The sequence below is a fragment of the Marmota marmota genome, unplaced genomic scaffold, assembly GCF_001458135.2.
Source record: "Marmota marmota marmota unplaced genomic scaffold, marMar, whole genome shotgun sequence".
NCBI classification, from domain to species: domain Eukaryota; kingdom Metazoa; phylum Chordata; class Mammalia; order Rodentia; family Sciuridae; genus Marmota; species Marmota marmota.
In genome coordinates this window covers 22,508,384-22,523,223 of record NW_025999990.1, presented here as the reverse complement: position 1 = coordinate 22,523,223, position 14,840 = coordinate 22,508,384, and positions in this window count along the sequence as shown.

The window sequence follows — 14,840 nt, the reverse complement described above, 5'->3', positions numbered from 1 at the left end:
CAGGTAAAAATTAACAGGTAGAAGGGGACAGGAACTGAGTTTGAAAATCATCTTTAAAGATCAGAACTCTGGGAAGCAAAGCCAAAGCTGTCTCAATACTCCAGTGTTTGGGAGAAAAAACAACAAAAAAAAATCTGTGAAAGGAAATTGTAAACAATTCTGATAACTGGCCCTTTAAAACAGATAGAGAGGCTTCCTTCTGGTAACAGAACTCAGGCCCTGGGGGAACCCTGCCCTCTGGGGAAACTTATTAAGAGAATTGTTTTAGAAGATCTTCAGACCTAATTCCCATGCCTTTCTGTTTGTAAGTTTAGATCTGCTTCTGGCCTTTGCTCTCCCAGAAATGCCAACAGTCCCTGGAATTGGTGTTTCCCATGGTGCTAACCAGGGTCTAGACCTTGACTGAGTTCTCTCCTTGATTTTTTTCTGTGTAGACTAACTTTGGTATTTTGCTCCAGTTCTGTTTTCCAAGATTTGTCACCTCCTAATTTTGGCTTTGTGAGTCCCATCCCCTGAGAAGACTTTGCTTCTCGGAGCTCAGGTGGGGTGCGGTAGGGATCACATCACCTTTGCTTGCTTCCATGTACACACCTCCAAGAATCTAGGGACTTATCTGGGGGAGCTGGTAAGCTGGAGAAGCTGTGCCTACTCATAGCAGCACCAGAATGCCAAAGTAAGAGGAACAAGTTCTACCATCTTCAGGATAAACCAAAAGGGCTAAAGTAGAAGACACCCTGATGTAGGATCAGAGCTCTAGTATCATCCACCACAGCTACAGGCAGCAGCTATAGACCCTGGGAAGTCCCTCCTATCACACATTCCAGGAAGCTGATTAGCATTTGAAGGTGACCTACAAGATTTAACCTCCCAGTTGAAACATAATATCAACTGACATTTCCCTCCCTTTATTTACATGTAAGGCAGAAAGAAGACAGCTCCAAGTTTCAGCCTGAGTATCTCAGGGTAACCCTATCCCTCCAGGTGCAGCTGCCGGCTCACCCTACTGCAGCTGTCCACTAGCCAGCTGCTTGGAGCACTGCTTCATTTGGGGTTTGGAAATATTTTTCAGGTTTGGGATAATTTGGGGAGGGGAGGGTAAGGATCAATTGCAGTTAGAGGAAAGGGGTCAGCACATAGTTTGGGACCTCAGGTTCACCTCCAGATCCTTTGAACTGACTTTGGCAATAGTTCTTCCTCTTGCTCCAGGAAGGAAGGGAGAGAGTTTTCCCACAGGGAGGCTCAGAAGGAGAGTAAAGAAAGGGAAACTGTAAGGTTCCCACAGGGTGGGAGGGAGCAGCAGCCCTCAGCTTCCCTCTGCAAAGTCTGAAGAAATGATGCTATTGCCCAGAACTTCAGGGACCAACCAGGTCCCCATCTACCCAGTGGTCTGAAATGGGCAAAATAACTTTCCTCATCAGTCCAACCTGAGTAATGTTAGAAATCTGCACATAGATACTTTCATGAAATGCATGGAAAAAGAAAATCACAAAGACATATTTGTTAACAAAACAAAGACATATTTTACTAATTACTCTGAAAACCAGGTATTATGACCTGAATGTTTGTGTCCCCTGCAAAATTCCTATGAAACTGATGGCATTAAGATGGCCCTGGGGCCTTTGGAGTTGCAGAAGTCTCGAAGGCTCTACCCTCGTGAATGGAATTCATGCCCTTGTAAGAGAAATCTGAGAGAGCTTGTTCACCATCTTCACCTTGTAAGGACAAAGCAAGAAGGTGCCATCTTTGAAGCAGAGAGAGCCCTCAGCAGACACTGAACCTGCTGGCACCTTGACCTTGGACTTCACAGCCCCCCTAGTTGTAAACAATAAAGTTCTATGGTTTACAAATTAGCCAGTCTAAAGTATTTTTGCTATAGCACCCTGAATGGACTAAAACACCATTCATAAGTGTGAGTATTTCTATGTCTAACCTATATCTGGGTGGGCTGTTGAATTGCCCCAAGTTCTGTAGACAAACTATCCAAAGCAGCATTTGGTTGGCACTGACCCAAACTGTGATGGGATTCAAAACCTCAACTGCTGGTATCATTGGTTCAAATGTAAACATCTCACAATCTCCTCTGGCTGTGGGCAGGCTGGACTTGAAATCTCAAGTCTTCTGGAAAATAAATGTGTTGTCTGTTCCACAGAGGGCTCTCTTTGGTTTGGAGCATCTCAAATCTCTTAGGTTGCCATTAACAAACTTCTAGTCTCTTTGATTTCCACATTTTCAATCATTCTTCTAAAGTAATTTTCTCTCTCTGGGGGCTTTTTGGGAACACATTCCTTTGCTGGTCACTTGGCTTCCTCACACAGTGTCCCAAGCTTTCATGCAGATCATGGGTCATCCATGGTCATCCCTAAAGCCCCAAGGGTCTCTATAAATGAGGAGATGCTGCCAAGTTCTTAATGTTTTGAAGCAGTATCACTACTCACTCTCCTCTGGCACTCACTGAGAGACAGTCCTCATATCTAGGCACCAATAATTGCAGAATGAGCTCTCTGAAGGTTATATGGAGTATTGTGGCCACCCTAATGGATGCTTTGCTTTGAGACCCTATGGGACAGCTGTATGTTGGGAGAGCATAGCAAGGATGATGATTAATCAGGTGTTGTATTAATCAAGGTTTAATCATGGAAGTAGAACCATCATGACTATCATGGAATATGGAATTTATTATCAGAATTAAACCTTATGTGGTTGAGGGACTCACTTTGGAGATAAAAATTCGAAATGGGTATTAGATGGATGAGAGAAAAATCATCTCCCAGCCATAATGTAAATGAATGAATCGGAGCTTGCAGGGAAGACTTCACAGAAGAGATGGGTCTTAAGTTGAGTGTCAGGAATTGATTAGGCTAAGAATAAACGGAAGGGAGTGCTTAGAGTTGCTTCTATTGCACCTCAACCCTGCCTATGTATTAGAATCATCTGGGGAGAGTTTTAGACTTCCTCCTGCTCAGGCTTCATCCCAAGTCAACTAAATCCAATCTTTAGGGATAGGCCTGAGCACTGGCAGTTTTCAATGATCCCCAGGTCATTCCAATCTGCAGGCAGTGTTGAAAATAACCACTAAGATAGGAAGAGCAAGATGAGCAAGGCTCTCATTATTTTAATATGTTATAATAACACTTAGCACCTGCGAGGTCTTTTCATGCTCTTGGCATTTCACATGAAACGTGTATTAATTACTTACCAAAAGAAAATCCTGAAGGCCTTTCCTTGGCCCCAACCTTAAGTATGAACACCTGGGGGCTCTATTGCTGCCTCTGTTGGCAGACACTCACACCTGTGCCTCCTGGCCCACCCACGTAGCAGGAGGAATGGCAGTGTGCTCCAGTGAGCTCCCACAGCACCCTGCTCATGCACCCGTTGTAGGTGCTCTTAGAGGTAAAAGGTCACGGATCTCTTTCCCTTCAGTTTTTCCCAACAGATGGTGCAGCGGGCACTGTGACAGACTCACATTTGAACTCACAGCAGTAAGTACAGTGTCCAGTACATTTTAAGTCACTAGAATAATGAATGGACAAATTTTTTAAAATTACTAAGAATATCAACTCAGCTTCAATATCATCTGCATCCTGGAGATGCACTCACATATTCTCCATTTCCTGGACCTAGATCTTGCCTGGAGAGTCTGATGATACCTTCTTGGCCTCTTATGTCTTTACTTTGTTCGTTGAGCCTGATCTCTCTCCCCTGTTCACCTATGACAGACAAACAGAAGCCTCAGCCTTCCCAGTTCTACTGGGAGCATCCTCTTACCAGACAGACTTTTACCAGGTCACCAGGTTAGACTTTAGGTAAACTGCAATGTATGACCCATAGAAATCATTAATCAATGTTTATGTAGAAGGTACTGAGAACATACCTTATTTGTAGGCAAAGTATTCGATTTCCATTTTGAAATAGTTTGCCCCAGTATGTAGAATTTTGCCACGGCTAACAGAAAAGCCAACGCATTTCTACCTTCCTGTAGCATTCTAGAAATGCCTCAAGTATCCTGGATAAGCTTTACTTACAAAACTATTGCGAAACCTTCTTCCAGAGAAGATAAAATTTGTCTTCTCCTGTCATCATCATTCAGTTTAGTAACTGATTCTGTCTGATCTTGTATTTTGCTTTGGTCAGGTATATTATTCATTTAACCACTTAAAATTATAAGCTCCTTGCCAGGTGCAGTGGTACATGCCTATAATTCCAGCTACTCTAGAGACTGAGGCAGGAGGATTACAAATTTAAGTTTGGCCTTGGCAATGTAGGAAGACCCTGTCTTGAAATAAAATATTTTTTATCAAAAAAGGGACTTGGGATACAGTGATAAAGCTCCGCATGGTTCAATCCCCAGTACAAAGTATATATAATGCTCCTCAAAGGCAAGACAATGCTTTTGTTTCTCATACCTCCACGTCGTAACTAGAATGTAAACTTCATGAGTGTAGGGACTTTGTTTTATTCTCTGCCAGGACTTTTCAGACTTCTTCCAGCACTTGGAACACCTCTTAAAATGTGGCAGGTATTAGACAAACATTGTTTTAATAAAGGCGGTAGCATAAGGATGTATTTTACTATGTAGAGTTGCCTTGAGTTGATAATTTATTTTGAACCATATCTCTTCTCAAAATCAATCATGTACATCAGGTATAATGGCCCTAAGCAACTTAGCAAGACCCTGTCTCAAAATGTAAAAAATTAAAAAGATTTGAGGATGTGATGCAGTGGTAAAAAGACCTGAATTCAATTCCTAGTATACCCCCAGAAAATCAATCATGGACAAACCCTCAATTTAGGACAAGTAAATTTTAGGAGGAAAAAAAAAGTTCCAATTTTTCTCACTATACTTCTTTTTTCTTTTTCTTTTTTTCCAATTAAGAGCCCAGTGCCCAGTATTTGGTAGTTAAGGCATTACATCCCATTACTATGATTATTTTTGGAGATATAAATGAATCCCCTACATTAGGTTGCCTTTAGCCTACAAAGCTTTACTGTGAAATGAGAGACTGCTGCTCTAAAATGACACTTTTGTCCTTATAACTCGATGGGAGCCACCACATTCTCCTATTGGTTCAGCTATGGTAAGTGTTGGGAAGAAAATAATTTACACAGAATCGTGTATACCTAACAGTTCTTTCAATTGATTTCATAAGTGTCATCTTGAGAAGAAACAACTATCAGTAAAGAACTGTGGGCTGATGACCTTTGGGGCTAGGCATGACTTTTATTGGAAAGGGGCTTCTACTGTAAACAAGAAAGTCCTTACTTTAGTCCTAACCAGATAATCAAAGAAAATCATTTTGCTAAATGTGATTCTACAACATGTACAATCAAAAAATTAGAAATTATACCCCATCTATATATGATATATCAAAGTGCATAAATGTATTCTACTGTCATATATAACTAATTAAAGCTAATATATTTTTTAAAAAAAAATCTCAAACTTCATATTGAAAAAGTGATGGTCTTGAGGCACAGCTGCAGTCTTCAAATTTAGAACCTTCCATTTCTCCTTGTGGGAGGAGTTGGCATAGAGGCAACTAAGGAGACAAGAGCAAGCTGAAAGGAGTCATTGAATCCATATGTGTCTTAGGCTAAATGAATAACATTTTATGCAAGCTATTTTAATGTTCATGGGTCCTATTATGATTAAATACTAATTCATTTCATGAAAGCCTTCTAAATTTAGAGTATTTACCATTATGCATTTTTCCCTCACAAGATGGTAATTATACAAACAGATTTCCATATTCCTCAATATTTGGAATTACCAGTCCAAATAAATCACTGTCAATCCTTCTCATTGTTTTAGGCCAGAAAATAGAAATTACTTGGGTATAGAAGATTTTAGATAGGAGTTAGGGATTTCCCCCAACTTTTTAGAAGAGTTTGAAAAGAAAAGTTCATGAAAGCCAAGTTCAACTGGAACCCCCAAAGCCAATAACTCACCAAAGTATGCCAAAAAGTCCCTCCTATTCACAGGGAATCTCTATGAAGCTCCACCCAACACTCTCAGAATACAGTAGTAAAGAGGGTGTCTCAGGAACTTACCCTTCAATCCCTATGGATCTCACATTTACTCACTCTCAGACATGGCTGCAACTGCCTCCAGAGGAGGTGAGTCTCCTTCTCTTTGTCTTTTCAATCTTATGCAAATGGTGAATACTCAATTAAAACCAAATACAAAAAAGAACATTGGCATAGGTAGACATCGGCTTCTCCTTGGCAATGTAGAAGACAGCTTAGCAGGGTGTGCAACTCATACCAAGTCTACAATAGACAATTTGACACAGACTACTCATTAGTCAACATAGCATCCCTACACACCCATTTTGCCCAATTTTAACCTTCAAATAGAACATTGACATTATGATAATGTAATGAGATAGAACCATTCTTCATGTAACCAAAGTCTTATTTACTTTCTACCCCCAAAAAAGCTTTATATACTCTTTCAGTAATGCCTTTTGTTTTTAAGCTCAGACCACACTTTTATTGGTAGAACTTGAACCCTGAATTATGGGGTTATTTACAATCACCACATCTTTTATTAAAAATAGGCTACAGAAAGGGGAAGAGAACTCATAAGCAAGGAGAAAAATATGCATGACTACATAGTTCTCATTTTTTGCAACTGATAATGTAGCTAGAGCTAGTTTAATAATTTCCTTCCTATACCTCACATTCCATGTTTCCTATACCCTCATTCAGCAACTCAGTTGATCCTGAATCCTTACCTGATGGGGTATTCCACGACTGGTGATTTTTATGGAAAAGAATGCTGAGGATATAGCAATCAAATACAAACTAGGCTGTATTTATTCCAGTGCAGAATAAAATTGTTACTTTTTTTGTGATAGAAGAGGTTCAATCTAATGACCTAAGTTACTGTCTCTTCTCCCAAGAAATAGTGTCACTTAAGAGCATCATTGCTGGTCCTTTCTATAGCAAAATTAGTATTCAGCTATAGAATAGTAAAATCAATCCTTAATGAATAAAAGTTCATGCTGTTGTTCTTGGTATAACCTCAACACCTGCCATCATGAGCCCTGTCTATCATCTTGAGATCATCAAGAAAAGGCTGGGATCTCTGGGGAAAGAGGCTACCTGACAAACAGTATAGTTCTTTGGGAACTACTTCACCACTTTCAGGAACATTTAAATGTGGCAGAAATGTCTCCATATTTTCTCCCCATTCCGTGAAACCTTCACACTAGTGCCTCCAAGACTTTATTATGACCAATGTCCTAATCTTTCATCTAAGTTTGTGATTGCCTACCCTAGCCCTGAATATATAAGTACCACTGACCATTTTTTCTTTAGAAAAAGTGAACAAGCAAAATGCTCAAAGTCGTCCTATTTGGAGGATTTCTCTTCATCTCTATTCTCAGTACTGTCTGGAGCTGGGTGGCTCTTTTCAGCTCTTCACTTCTTGGAGGGTGCTGCCCTATTGTGAAGAACCATCTGTAAAACAGATCCAGCCTTACCCTTAAGGAGACAGCAGGAGAGTTCTTCTCATAGAGCCATGGGGAAAAAAAAGTGTATTTCTTAGGAGGAGCTATCACTGAACCAATAATAATTGCCACAGAAGTCTGTATGCATCATTAAAATTGGCCACATTGAAGCTCTTGCAGTGGAGAGATGGAACCTGTTTCCCATATCTTGAACCTGTATTATTCTTATTATTTTTGCTACTAAATATAATTTGGGTGAACTAACTTTGAGTTATCAACATGGGCCTCAAGTATCCTTGAAGTTTCTACTGTTGCAGTCCTTGGACTCAGAACCAACCATGTGAGAAAGCCTGGATGAGAGCAAACTCACAGTTCAGTCTCCTCTATTTCACCAGCTTATAGTCTGTCAATAGCCACATATGGAAGTGCATCCTAAATCATCCAGCAATAAGCTGACCTTCCAGGTGACCACAGATACATGAGCAAACCTAAAAGAAATTAATAAGCTTGCCAAGAAAAAGAACAAAATAACTGATCCACAAATTGTGAGAATTTTAACATAAATTAAGGGTTAAATTTTAAGCCATTAAATTTGGGATGGCTGGCTATGCAGTAAAGGTAACTGAGTGAGCCATGTGCTCATATCCTTCAGTTATATAGTCAGAAACTTTTCAGGCCTGAACTTGTATATCCCACTCCTGTGGATGGAATGTCCCTGTGTGTGCCCAGAGTTTGTCTTTGTGGGTCACATACAAACAGTGAAAGGTGGATAGTTCATGTCACATAGAAACTTGGTTTCTCATGATTAAGTAATCCTCTAGGTCAGGGCCCTGTAAAGAACAGAATCTGCTTTTCAAAAGAACCATATCTAGGCATACAACACAGAATATCTTTGCTCCAAACTTGAGGGATTTGGACTTAGATTCTCCTGTTGAGATTATACAGAACTCCCTGTGTTTCAAAGGCATTTTGAACACAAGTAAACTTTCTTGATCCTATAGCTCAATGAAGCAGAGAATCTTATGCCTACTACAGAGTCATGTTTTTATCCAGGCCAAATTCAAAACTGGAAGTAGATAAAGGGATCAGGTTTGCCTGTAGTCATAAAGTACATGCTATTTCTAGAATTGATGGAGACCTCTAGGAGTTGTGTCTCTTTTTAGTAGTAGAAGGTATGAGATACAGCAATTTGTTCTTTACCCTGAAAGGGAAATGTCAACATTCCCAAGATTAATAGACAAACTTTCTCAAGAGGGTGATACCTGAATTTTCATGGGCTTAATCTTCTCCTTTATAGCATGCATATGACTTACCAAAACATCGAGGAATTTTCAACATCATAAACATCATTTCCAAGCTGCACAGTGTAATGAGTGATATGCCCTCTGTAACAGGTGAGACAATCAACATCTCTGTGAGCTAAATTGTTACAAAGAGTTGAAATACTCTGATGTAACAAGTGAAGGCATACTACTATCTATGCCAAGTAAAAGGACACTGTTTATTGAATTCCTTTGCTATAAGGTATATAAGATAAAAGCAATCACCAAAATGATAGTTGAATACCAGGGGTCAGTTTAGTTAGTTTGGTCAAGTAATGAAAGAAAAAAAAAAACAATGTAAAACTACATTGAAATAACAGCTATATTTGGGGTTTCCAGATAATTCAGTTTACAAAAATTTAATTTCATTTTCATTCCCCAAATCATGTGTATTCCTGGAATGTGATTTTATTTTAATTCTCTATTTTGGTAGGGATAAACTGAGAATTCATCTTTCTTACTATCAAAACTACCTTCCCACAGCTCAAGGAAATAACATAGAATATTTTATTATTTTCTATGTATCTATTCCAATTATACATTCAGGACATGAAAAAATAAGTCCTGATGTTTTGACCATAACTAAATACATTTAGAAATAGAACATAAGCCAAAATCTAACTCATTGCTTGACCTTTATAATTTGTAGAATATGTATTCACAGAATAAATTGTAGACCTATCCATTTGTAGAATAAAGGGGTGTTTTGAATTTTGTAGAATAAGCATCAATTCTGATGTCCATAATCACTCAGAATACTTATATTCCCAAAGCATTCACCTTTACTGATGGCAACAAGCCAATTTGAGAAACAGCAGGAGAAAGATTCATAGTATAAATGTTGACAGTGGAGCCAGGTATTTACAGGGGTCAAACTTTCCCTTTCCTTAAGAATTCTGGAATTTATAAGGTTAATTCAGACTGTTTATGAAATGGTGATTTTATGTTATAGTTTCTCAACTCCAATTACACATTACATTTTTTATTCCCTGTATATACAATCTATTCTCACACATAAACCACTATAAATTGACAAAATATTTGAATACCTATGTCTGTGTAACTTTCTCCCCAACCAAAAGCTATGTTTCCTTATCCTCCTGGATATAACCAGGATTCGAGTCTGAGTATGAAGGCAAATAAATGTTGTGGGTTGGTCTTAAAGAGAATCACCATTCCCTTTGTAGGGTGAATGTCTGAGCTGAGCTCATTACAGAGTGGTCAGGTAGGGGAGGAAACAGTACTGCTTCTGCTGACAAGGGAGGCCTTAGAAGCTTTGAAGTGTTTGAAGTCCTCAGATTTATTAAACTTTCCCTCTGTGATTTCTAAGATGCTGCTCCTACTTGATTAATACTGTAATATAAGAAACTTGATAAATATGTGCACTAAATTTGAATTTCAATTCATTCACCCTCAGGATTGTAGTTTGGGTTGGGTTATAGAAATTTTACCTGGAGAGCCCAGGTGGCATGCGTCTACAATCCTAGCAGTTCTGGAGGCTGGAGGGGCACGAGTATCAAAAGATCAAAGCCAGCCTCAGCAATTTAGAAAGACCCTATCTCAAAATAATAAATAGATAGATAGATAAAAAGGGCTGAAAATATGGCACAGTGGTTAAGTCCCCTGGGTTCAATCCCTGGTACAAAATGAAAAAGAAGAAAAAAAATTTGCCCTACTGGCTCCAAGAAATAATGGATTCCTTAAAGAGAGTGGTTGAAGTCATAATATCTGATACTTATCCCATTCCTTATATAATTAAATTAAAACTCCGGTATTGCTTTTCTTTTTGCAAATACTATGTGGTACTGAGAAATAGCCAGCTTCTCTCCACGTTCCTCATATTCTTTATTTCCACCATAAAGTTCTATTATTTGGATTCCTATTGCTACTTTGCCTCCCAAAGCCTTGCCTTCTCTAGGTATATAAACCCAAGAAATTGGAGGTGACCATGTCAATGGTGGCTTTGCTACTAACACAATGGGCTCTCCTTGGCCGAATTTGCACTCTCACTTCAGTTCCTACTGCCTTCTACTTAATCACACTAGAGAATCCATGCCACAGGTTCATCCTTAAAGTTCTATTACCAGGAACCACTTACGTTTTTTTTGTTTTTGTTTTTGTTTTAAAGAAAAGCCCTGTATTTTTTGGAGTCCAGTAAAGAAATAAAATACACTCTATTCCCAGTGTAAAAAACTTAAGTCAAGAATAAGAGCTTAATTATCAAAAACAACAAAAAAAAAAAAAAAAAAAAAAAAAAAAANTATAACTGCTAGAAGAAAACATAGACTAACTCTTCAACATAAAGGCACAGGCACAACTTTTTCAACAAAACCCCTAAAACTCAGGAAGTAAAATCAAGAATTAATAAATGGGATAGCATCAAATTTAAAAGTTTCTGGAAAGCAAAGGGAACAAACAAGAGCATGAAGAGAGTCTACAGAATGGGACAATCTTTGCAGCTACTCTTCTACAGAGGATTAATATCCAGTATATGTATTTTAAAACTCAAAAAAAAAAACTTAACACCAATAAAATAACCCAATCAATAGGTAGGCAAATGAACTAAACAGACAATTCTCAAAAGAAGTAATACAAATGGTCAAAAAATACATGAAATGTGTTCCACAACTCAGTGATTTCATCTTACTCCAATCAGAATACCTGTAATCGAGAATACAAATAATAACAAATGCTGGTTAGGATGTGGGACAAAAAGAACAGTATTCACTGTTGGTGGGATTTTAAATTAGTAAAACCACCATGGAGATCAGTAATAAAGGTTTCCCTAAAGACTAGAAATGGAACTACCATATAACCCAGTTATAGTATGCTAAGTGAAAGTCAAAAATCAACATACTGTACTGATACATACATATGCATGTTTAGAGTAGCACAATTCATTGCAGCTAAGCTATGAATCCAACCTAGACATCTATCAAGAGATGAATGTATAAAGAAAATGTGATAGGTAGGTAGGTAGACAGACAGACAGACACACACACACACACACACACACACACACACACACACTCTTACTCAGTCTTAAAGAGGAATGAAATTCTATCATTTGCAGGAGACTGAATGAAACTGGAGAACATCATGCTAATTGAGATGAGCCACACTCAGAATGTCAAGAGTTGAATGTCATTTTCTTTCATATGTGCAAGGTAGAGAAAAAGAAGGAAAGAAAAGGGACCTTATGAAAATAAAAGAGATACTAATAGAGTAGTAGAAGAGGATCGGGGAAGAGAGGAGGGGAGAAAAAGAAAAGATATGGGGAAATGAATCACACCACATTATGCTATCTGCATGTATGAATATCACAGTGAATCCTACTGTTATGTATAAATATAATACACCTATTAAAAATTATTTTAAAAAGAGTAGCCTGTTTCTAAATGACATATAAATGGCCATCACTAACAAAATCCTTCCTGAAACCATATAGGAAAGGAGATTCTGGAAAAAGGAACCTCTCATTTCCCCTCTATAACACAGAAACAACATAGAAGAGAAGAACAGTGACATCAAGTTTGCTATGGAAAGTTTAGCACAATGATTATCACTTTCATGTGATGCACTCTCAAATCACAAGTTAGAGAATGAATTCTACATCCTATACTTTTCACTGACTATGCCTCATCTGCCTAAACCTTATCCAGGATCCCCACAAAAATGGAAAATTTTCCCAGGCACTCACTATGGCTACTTTCCTCTCCAATGCAGCATTTCACAAAAGACACTCCACAAAATAAAACACAGTGCTTCAATCACACCAGGTATTAGTGAGGATGATAGCTTATCAATGAGTTTACATTGTTCAAATCAAACTGGAAAGACATTCAGAAGCTGAAAACACAAGTTAATATTTGGAATATGGCTAAGTCACATGAGCAGCTTGATGAAATTCAATTAGACTCAAGAGTGTGTTTTGTTTACATAGAGTTCACCTGGCAGAGGATACCAGCTAAAAGATAACTTTTCAGCCAAGATGATGTCAAGAGTTACAAAGAAATGAATTTTTCTCTTTTTGAAATTTCACACCTCCTCTGTCTGATATTACTTTGAGATATCTATCTGTTCATTCTTTTTCTTGAGAGAATATTTATAAGAGCAGGTAGATAAACTAGAGATTTTCACTTTACAAATAGCAGATGACAAGAAGACCAGGCCAACACCGTGTACTTTCTAAAACTTCTTTTGATAGATAGATAGATAGATAGATAGATAGATAGATAGATAGATAGAAAGAAAGAACTTAATCAAGGTAACATAAATAGAAACAGCATAAAATATTTAGATTTCAGTTTAGCAACTGTTTTCCCTGTCTGTACCAACCATAGTCAGTCAGTAGTGGTGGCTAGGAGAGATATGGTGAGAAGGATTCTGAAGCTTAGGCCTAGCTTAGGGGGAGAAAAAAAATAAAAATGAAGAATGGTGCCATCCATTAGCAATGTCAGCCATAGGTATAAGAGAAGAGATGGTGGCACTGTGTAGTTGGCATCTTTTGATTAATGCCATAAAAACTTATTAACCAATAAGTCTAGTGTATAATGTTAAATTCACGCACACATTCTGCCTTAAATTATGATTTTTGTGTCACTCTGAAAAATCACCAGGGAGGAAAGCGGTGTAGGTATTATTATTAATATTTCACAAAAGTGAAGTCTGAAGCTTAGAAAGCTTGAGTGACTTGTCAAAACCAAAATTATCATGCCTAAGAAGTAGCATGCACCTTTCCTGGACATGTAACCTAGGGTTTTTCTAATAGTCCATGTAGTATGAGAATAATTGTGTACCTCTTAAAAAGCAAAGGAAGAGCATGAAAGTTCCTCCACAGGCCAAGGTCTGACAAATAAGATTGGGCTTAGCATTAAAAAGGACAAATAAGTATCATTTGCCCATTCCTATGTCTGCCCTTTAAGGACAACACATTGCTTCATGGAGACACACCCAATGGATGGCTGAATGTTTGATTTGATGACTAAGGGCCTCAGCTAGCTGAGGAGCAGCGGAGGGGAATGATGGAGTGAAAGGGAAATAATGATGCTGACCTAATTCTCAGGGATATAATTAACAAATTAACCATTGTAAAGTGCTTTGAAAACAAAGTATGGTATAAATGCTAACTACTGTTACCACCGAGACTAATTTTGCATTGTTACTCCATATGGAGGTTCCCATAGTATTCATCATACAAATCTTGCCTACCTGCCCACTCCTCTAGGGCAGGATATTAAACACTCTACCCAGACACTACTCCCATTTTTTTCCCACACCTACTCTGCTGTCCTTGAATTCACTTTCTCATCTTTTTTCATGGCCTCTACTTCACATCAGCCATAAAAGATTTTGGATTTAGTTATTGGTATTCCACAGAATGTCATTAAACCATAACACACTTCCCTTGCTGTCCACTAAGTTTTCCTTTGTGGCTGCTGTTCGTGCCTGAGTACAGTAGCTTTGCCACATGCCAATGGCTATTCAAGAACTGCAAATAATACACCAGCACCTCATAATTGTCCAGCCCTTTCATTTCTGTACCACATTCTCCAAGCTATTTTCTTATAAAAAGGAGGTATGAGGAAGACAAGGCAGGACTGATCCCCATGTACAGTTGACTCACCTGATGCAGTAAGAGATGAAGAGATGCTGGGTTCCATAGGAGAGGGCGAATTAAGATGTCCACATACACTGTTAGGGAAGGTTAGCACAGTGCCTGTTAGGTCATAGACACTCAATAATATTTGATGAATTAACAAATGTACGAACAAAATAATAAAGAAAGGGGAGCATGTGTTAAAGCTCTGGGTTCAATGTTCTTTCCATTTAGACATATTGAGGACATCATCCATATCAGAACAAAGTTCTGTCCTAGTGAAATATTGCCTAGAAAGTGCAGTAGAAGACAATTCCTCCAACCACTTTGCCAATAATCTTCCTAGGTGGTGAAGAGAGGGCATTAGCAGAAAGTGCTATTCCTATGGGATTGAAGCCTCACATCCATAATCCTTCAGGGAAGGAGAAAGATATTGGACACTTACCATATTATCAAAGAGCACTTATT